The 8,872-nt window shown below is 26.9% G+C and overlaps 2 pseudogenes; both read right to left on the bottom strand.

The window, feature by feature from the left end:
• LOC108694694 overlaps positions 1-1,391 on the bottom strand; it is a 1,551-nt pseudogene extending 160 nt beyond the window's left edge.
• A 214-nt stretch (positions 1,392-1,605) lies between these two features.
• Positions 1,606-2,085, bottom strand: LOC108694693 (annotated as a pseudogene).
• Between the last annotated feature and the right edge of the window lie 6,787 nt (positions 2,086-8,872).

Genomic DNA, 8,872 nt, shown 5'->3' with positions numbered 1-8,872 from the left:
TAAATTAAAAGTTTCTTTTCACTTTTTATTAAAAAAATCTTATTATTTATTAATTTTAATTATAAAATTATCTAATTTCATAACTATAAGAAAAAATTTAAAAATTAATCATAAGTTAAATTTGTTTTTGTCATTATTATATCTAAATTCTTTACTTTTAAAACAAATCAAAAAATCAAACTTTTAAAATAAAAAAAATTTTTAATTTAATAAAGATAACTAAAGAATATTCTATATTACTCACTCAATCCAGTACAATGATATGATCCGCCCTTTTAAGGAATTGCAGTTGATGTGTGACAAGTATCCTCATCTTGTCATGGATATATTCGATGATGCACTTCCTATAGAGATACCTAGCAACACGAGTATCTCTACCGCCCTCAAAGGATCGTCGAGCAAACATCTGCTTGTCTATAAATCGCAATCGCAAAATTGATTCACGCTCTTTGGCCATTGAATAGAGAGATACATCTCTATCGCCGACCATTGTCCTGTCTCTTTGCAGAAATTGTTAGAAATTCTTCGTCAAGGCGCACACATATGCTACCTGAAACATTTGTCAATTGATCAAAAAGAAACTTTAAAGAATGTTAAAAATTTTGAAATTAGGAAATATTAGACATTTTTCTTTTATCTAAATGCAATCACATATAGATTAAAGATACAGAAAAATTCATAACACTACTAAAATATATCTTCTTTTATTTCCAGTCACAAGTAAAGACGTAATTCATGTTTATGAATGCGGAAGATTGAAGGATCTAATTGTAAGAATTGTTACTAGTTACATATAAATATACATAAAAATTCTTGATACTAATTCTTGATACAGGAATATATAAACTGTACAATATCCGCAATAATTGCTTTGGATTATGAAAATTATCTGCCTTATCTAGCCTTATCATAGGACTAGCCAAATAGTATATTGTCCCTTACAATACCACCGAAAAGCCAGGATTCTTGACTGGCATAAGAGATATACAGATTCGGATTGTTCATGAAATATCCAGTGAATAAATTGCTCGGAAAATATACTTCGAGGAGCCTGAATAAGGACCCGTGCTGGGATTTAACTCCTTCAGCAATAGATGTAACATAGATGATTTGTCGGAGCCTACAGCATCGACAAATGACCTCGCTTAATAATTAAGTTGATATTACACAAAGTTGGCGGCAATTGACCACTGATCCAATTGACGGAAACACGCTGAAGCTTTACATATACCGGAAGGTCAAATAATCTTTGATGTTCGACAGAAGGATATTTCCATTTTTCGAAATGTTCATTACCTGTCTATTTGATTCTCTGCATTAGTTGCTTCCTTTGATTCAAACTGCAACTGCGGCATCTTCTTCGAGAAGCGTTTCGTGTTCACTTCATCCATTAGCTAAAAAATTCTGTAAAAATTAAGCTCACTTCAATAAATACATGACAATAGAGATATAAGAATAATTGTAGATTTAAGTTCACCATAAATTACAAAATAATATAATAACATATATCTCCAATCGATGACATATTGATTCACCCAGCAGTATTAGTCCTAACGGAAAGTACAACGCGATGACGAGTTGAAATATGTCGACATTTTGTAATCGTTACACTGCAGTCAAATTATTCTTCATTAAAACGAACGTTATCAGATTGAAGTTGACGGTCGTTCAGTGAAGACTATGATGGCCAAATATGCGGCGCGTATGTACGACAAGAATTTGATTTGCTTGGTCTCCAACTTTCAGATTATACATAATTTGATTGAACGGTTTTTTCCAGGTATATATCTTCATCACCTAAACCGAGAATTATTATCTCATAAATTTGTTTCATAAAATTTTCTTATAAATGATTGACTTGGATATTAATATTATATCTTTATTCATAAACTATATTGTTTAAGAATAATGAAACTTCTTGAGGATACCTGTATCCCAGCTATGAATTCGTTCATCAGTTTCACTCTTCGGTCGGCTAAATCGTGGCTCTTAGTTTGTGATTAAGAAGCTTAAAGTTTCTTGTCCTGGAAGGATCATGATTACCAACGTTCCGACAAAACTCGAAATACCGATTTTATGCCACATTATTGTTTGTATGATCTGCAAATAAAAATAAAATCCGGTCAACTTCAACAGACAATTAATTAAGAGCAATTTCAAAATAAGAAAAAAGAAGAAGGTCTACGTCTTTACAATCTAAACTAATTCACAGAGTTGTAAATGCATACAAATAGCTTATATGCATATAATCGGTATAATAGGTTTTCTACGAATTATACTATAATTATTAAAATATATACTTATCATCAAAATAACTATCTACTAATAATTATCTATAAAAGAAGTTAATATATTTAAGTGATTTTTTTTTAAATATGATCTATACTGTTTAATTATCTCAGAATGTACATGAATATTTTCACGAGATAAAGGATTATCAGGCAACCATATATAATTTAAGTACATTAATAATTGATCGAAGCGAATGACATCATTGCTGAGAAGATTCATAATCTGTTCGATACCGGTTTGATTCATGGATGCTGTGCTTATAATAACTACACAGTTTTGGAAGTAATTATAAATTGAATAGATCCTTATCACTTTTTTTTGCTCCATTCAAAGATTCATTATTATATACAAGTACAACATAAATATTTTTTTGATTAATTTTTACAAAACAGATATACAAATTCCCTATGAAAATTGTAATAAAATTGAATAAAGCTGCTTAATATAAATTAGAATCATTCTCCATAAATCCTGTTCTGTGACTAATGTAATCAACCATTTATAATATCTCTAAGATAGATACGCGCTTGCACATTATCACACACATTCTCATGTATGTTTATTTTCTTTTTTTTGTGTTATTAGTGCTATTTATATAAATACTTTTTCATGATTTTATAATGTGTGTGGATGTTTAATAAGAAATATTATGAATATTAATAAGAAATATATATGAAATATTTTATTTATTAAATTATAAAAAATTATTTAAATAAAAAAGTCTACTTATTATAGAAACAAATAAATATTGCAATTTTTTATTTAATTGGACTTTTGTCTATTTATAGTCTCCCGGAAAAAAAAATTTTTTTATTATGTACAATTTATTATATAATTATATAATTATACAATTATAAGTATATGTATAAATATATTCCATACATATATAAATCTTATTCGGAATATGTTTATAATATTTCAAAGAGTATTTGAATGCTGAACAAGGTTATTGTTCTAGAATTTCTTGAATGATATGGAATTTGACCCGGTCAAAATATAAAATAACAAATTATCATAAAATAAACTTAATTTGTTTATTTCTATAATAATTTGAGGCATTCAGAGCAAAATTTGTAATATATATTTTTTTAACATTTAATATTACTTAAATATTATTAATGATCTGCAAATTGACATTATACTTTTTACCATAATATCAAAAATATGACAAATAAATACCACTTAATTGTAATATCTTCGTCATTATAGGCATGATTGATCTCCAATAACATGTTTGTACTGGTACAATATTTATCGCGATGTCTTTTGAGTAATCTTATCTCTTTTAAAATATAACAACCCGTTAAAGAATTTGTCATACATAATTATACATAAACAGTTGTATGTAATTTGTTATAAATAAGTTATGTATAAATAAGCTACGTATAATCGTTTATGTATAATTATGTATGAAAAATATTTTACCGAGTCACTATATTTTAAAAGAGATAATATCTCTCGAAAGTCACGTCACTCTACGATGAATATTGTACATGCAAACATATTATTGGTAGTCGTTATATTTAGTTAATTATACAATAACATTGTATCAGCAAAAGTGTTATTGATAATCGTTGAAAATCATGACTGTAATGAGGAAGATATTAGGATCAAGTGATGATACATTCATTTGTTATATTTTTAAAGTTAATATTATAATTACAAACAATATTGCATATTACATCATAAATATAATATTACAAAAACAAATGTTTAGAAATTGCTACAAATATTGAAAAGTTTTGAAAAGTTTTAGATTAAAATAATTTAAAGTCTAAAAACAGGAAATTATTTACAAATAATTGGCTAATATTTTACTTTATTATACATTTACAAAAAAAGCACTATTGTGTATGATAAAAAGGATAATAACATCAAAATTTACATATCATTTATAACATTTAAGTATAAAACTTTAAATATAAAAATTTAAAATATAAACATATATGTATATTATATATAAATGCTATTACTAAATTAATGTTGCTATTACTAAATTAATCAACATCCTCGAATGACGAGGTGCCCAATATATGAAAATGATTTTTAAAACAACCATTAGTTAGAGAATTACCATATATACATATTCGTAATCTTATTAAAAGTCACAAAAAATAAGCAAATAATTTATACAATATTTTAATTTATTCATTAATAATTTCGATTTAAACAAATGACCATTATATCTATATTTATGATACAATACTAAAGTCTTATCGTCTTATTAAGACAGTATTATTATTATTATTATTATTATGATTAGCACTATTATAACGATAATAAAAGAATATTTAGTAAAACTAAGAAAGTGACGAAATTAAAATTGAAATATGCCAATATGAGCCGACACTAAAAGTTGCTGTGTACATATTTTTATTATCCGAAATAATCCATATCACTTAGAAACATTACGTTCTTTGATTCGGATCTTCTTCAATGTTCCTTTACAAGTAATTATTTACTTTATATTGTAATCACCATTAAATTAACGTTTGTTAATAATAGTACAGTTGAAAGTATAATATTATAGAACGACGTAAATATAAGAAGAGACTGAAATTGAATTCTAAACTGTACCACTGAATTAATTTCGCAACTTGACTTTAAAATATACAATAATTGTTATACATAAATTGGCAGATTATTACTTCCGAGAACTATTTAAAAAATACAAGATTAATTTCCATCCTATAACAAGAATCTCCAACGATGTCAATCTAGACTTTGCAAATCGATTTCACGGAAGGCAATGAAGAATAACTCTCCACAATTAAAATAATTTCGATTTTCTACTGTATCGGTACAAACCATGCATTCACTGGCATCTATCTGATGGGAGGAATAGCGATGAGACTATCGCATACTAAAAAAATTAATCATTAAGTACTTGTAATTCTGTACTTAAAAATGTAAAATTAAAAAATTTTTCGAACAAGAAGTTAATATTTTACTATTAGTCTAACCGAAGCTCAAACTTTCCCGACTCATTTAATAAATTTGTATATTGAATGAAAAAAATTTATTTTAAAAATAAATATCATGCACACATCAATTTGTAACCATTGTGAAATAAATTCAGAGAGCAGACAGAAAAATTGAATCATTTATTATGATATCTGCCAGATATTAGAGTCTATTGATTGGGCTAGAAATTAATAAAAAAGTAAAATACTTCTTTAAGTACAGTTATGCAAAAATAGACCTTTTTGGACTTGAATATACAAAGTATTTTCCATAGATTTTGTTTGCTGAAAATAAATCTGGCCGCGAAATTAATCTAGCACATCAGATTTCCGAGAAAATTAAAAAGTTAAATATGTTATAATTGACATTTTGGATGATATTTATTTTTTTTTTACAGCCAAAAATAAATTTGTTTCTTCAATTTCGTTTACGTTACTTTAAAAGTGCTATTATTTAACTATGAAATAAATTTATATTTATCACATTTTATGTTTATATTTGATATAAGTATTCCTGTGTTTAAATTAGAAACTGACTTTTGATGAATGTCTCAATAAAAGATGGATCTGTGATTGCATGAAGATTCATTCTCAATTGAAGACAGATAAACGAATCCTAAATTATTTGAAATATCAAATCTGCATTGAACAGAACAAGATTCGCAAATAAAAGTTGACGTTGCATCTGCAACTCCAAATTTTTGGATATAACAGGATTTCCAGTGTAAGAAATCACATTTAACTAAATCCAAATTCATATACGGACATGTTTGGAATTTTTAGCGAGAAAATAATCATCAACTATAATTTGAAAAATAATATACTTATTTTAGCGAAAAAAATGCGCTACATTCGTCCAATATTATCATTCTAAATTAAGTACAATCGAAAAATCTCCGACAATAGCACGAAGGTATAGTCATATGATTTTTCCAAATGCTTAACATCTTAATACAAACATACACAGGAATGCACAAAGTGTGTACGATTCAATTGGCACAGAATGTATACGCTGTGCACAGTTGAGATCTATCCGTTTCAGATAAAGTTAGATTAAATGTAGTTTTTTCGACTTATATGAAACAAAAAAAAATAAAAGTGCTACTTACGTCCTCCAAACTCATTTATAGTTGTCGCTGTTAGTAACATGTCATTAAAAAACAAGCTTATATAGCTCTCAGCTCAGTACAGATGTGTAGTATTATATCGATAATAATGAACAAACGCAACTTGTGTCGCCATGTACACAAAAGTCTAAGGATAATGCAATTGGAAAGCACTTACAGATGGAGGATCGTATATTTATCAGATTTATAAAGATTGTTAAATGATTGTCTACTAATTATAATATATATGTTAGAAAATATATCTGGTTATCATATCGAGTAAAAAGAGAGATATTCTTCAAACAATTATTCTAAAATATAATTGAAAAATCTCCAACTATAGTTTAAAAATAAAGTGTTACTAATAGACTATTACAGTTATTCACTTTTAATCTTAAGGAAATATATTTTCTCTGAAATAATTTAGTAGTATCATTTTACATAATTACATTAGCAGCAACATTTTACATAAAATGCAAGTAAGTTTACTTTTAATTGGCGGGTACTCTTATCATTTAATTAATTGTTCTGCCTTTCTGTAATATGTTTACATTTTGCGATCAAGTTGATACTATTTTAAAATTCTAACCGATATCCCTCTAGCCAATGTTAAATACTTATATACTGAGTTAAATACTTATAGCTTTCTATCAAATAAAGCATATTACAAAATTCTTTAACATTTTTTTTATCTCTTTCAAGTGTCAGTTTTTTTACAATATTTATTAGCAATAGCGCTAAACATTTTATTGATGTCTTTAACTTCTAAAACGTGAGACATAAACTAATAAGGTATTTACTTTTAAAAATTCATTCAAAGTATAATAAGAATTGACTTTTACAGGAGGTAGTAATAGCATTAGATTTCACGAAAAAAATCAATATTATATTCAGTTGAAAGTAAAAAGTCAAAAAGGTTAAAGCATTGGTAAACTGATCTGCAATTAAACGGGAATTGTGGATAATTATCATTACTCGATTTAATTAAAATTAAAATACATAAAACGGTACTGAAAAATGAAAAAATCATACATAATGTAATGTTTATGATTAATTATAACTATTAAATATTTTATTAATTGTTTGATATTGTTTTCGATAAAAATATAAATTTTTTTTTCTCAAGAGTGAATCATAATTAGTGGCCTTACTCTACGTATCTATAAATAAAAATTCCGCAAAAAGGAAGGCAATCTAATCTAGATTATCTATGTGTCCATTTCAATACTTGCTGGTTAAACGGCATATAAATATGTTTCTCCAGTGTATATCTTACAGTATAGTACATATCTTACAGTGTAGTACTCACAAAGTTCCTAGAGAAACTGCATAAACTATATTTTTGAAATTTTTATAAAAAATATTAAAACGTATTTGTGTAGCAAGAACTAATTCAATTAAAATACTAACCGACTCGGAAAATATGACAGAGACTCTAGAAAAAACACTGGCACCATTATTGATCCTTGGATCGTTTTTTAATTTGGGCATGTTCGAATATCCTCGTGGACAACTCAGACCGTATCTCTCTTACTTATATATTTTGGCCATGTGGAGCTTTCTTACATACTTTTACTATCAAACGAATTACTTGGAATATTTGCAGACTAAATTTATAAGCATAGAATGGTTCATACCGTTCTTCACCATTATATTAATTCTCATCAGCTTCTGTCGTTTTAAGGTAAAATTTTAAAATGTATTGGTCCCTATATAATAATACTTGATCTTTTAATATTATTTATTTCTTATTTAATAATATTTTTAATTGAGAGCATTAAAGGAGCCTTAATGCATAATTATAGACAAATACATAATTATAAAAAATTTTTTAAAAAGACTTTCGATACTGTCAACCATGACTTACTTTTAGTCAAACTCAAGCTATGCAGTATCCCATTCGGCCCTCTCGCTAATCTGCTCATTCCTTATAAATTACGCAGCAAGTTCTCATCTTTTTCTTCTTTTCTCCTTCATGCCATTCTCTCTGGAGTACCATTCTTGGACTCTCTTTACTTTTTAATATTTTTGTCTCTAATATATCTTTCTCTGTCCTCCGAGCTCTTTATGTACACAGATGAAGTAATTCTTCTCAAATCCATTCCTTTCATCCATTCGATGTTTAGCGGCCTATTCTGATTTAAATAAAGATCTAAGATCTATTGCCAAATGGTCTACTAATAATTTGCTGCTAAAAATCCTGTAAATCAAATCCTTGCTAATTGTTGGTTCCTCAAAATTATTATCCTGTATTTAATCTTTCGATATTTCGTAAAATTTTGAAAAAAATCGACTTCTTAATTTTGTTATATTTTGAAAGATACATGTATCAAGAATACATATGCCAAGTTTTAAAAAGATATTCGGAAAATTGATGAAGATACAGCAGTTTTTGTGAAGCAGTTTTTGTACGATGATGCGCTGGAACTGCTTTTGGCAGTTTCGTCTTCGATGAAGAAGCATTTTTAGATAGGAAGAATTATAATATGATCCAGGGAAATAAGAGTAACT

The sequence above is a fragment of the Atta colombica genome, unplaced genomic scaffold (assembly GCF_001594045.1).
Source record: "Atta colombica isolate Treedump-2 unplaced genomic scaffold, Acol1.0 scaffold123, whole genome shotgun sequence".
Lineage (NCBI taxonomy): Eukaryota > Metazoa > Arthropoda > Insecta > Hymenoptera > Formicidae > Atta > Atta colombica.
The sequence above is the reverse complement of the archived record's forward strand: the minus strand, read 5'-3'. Positions and strand labels throughout refer to the sequence as shown.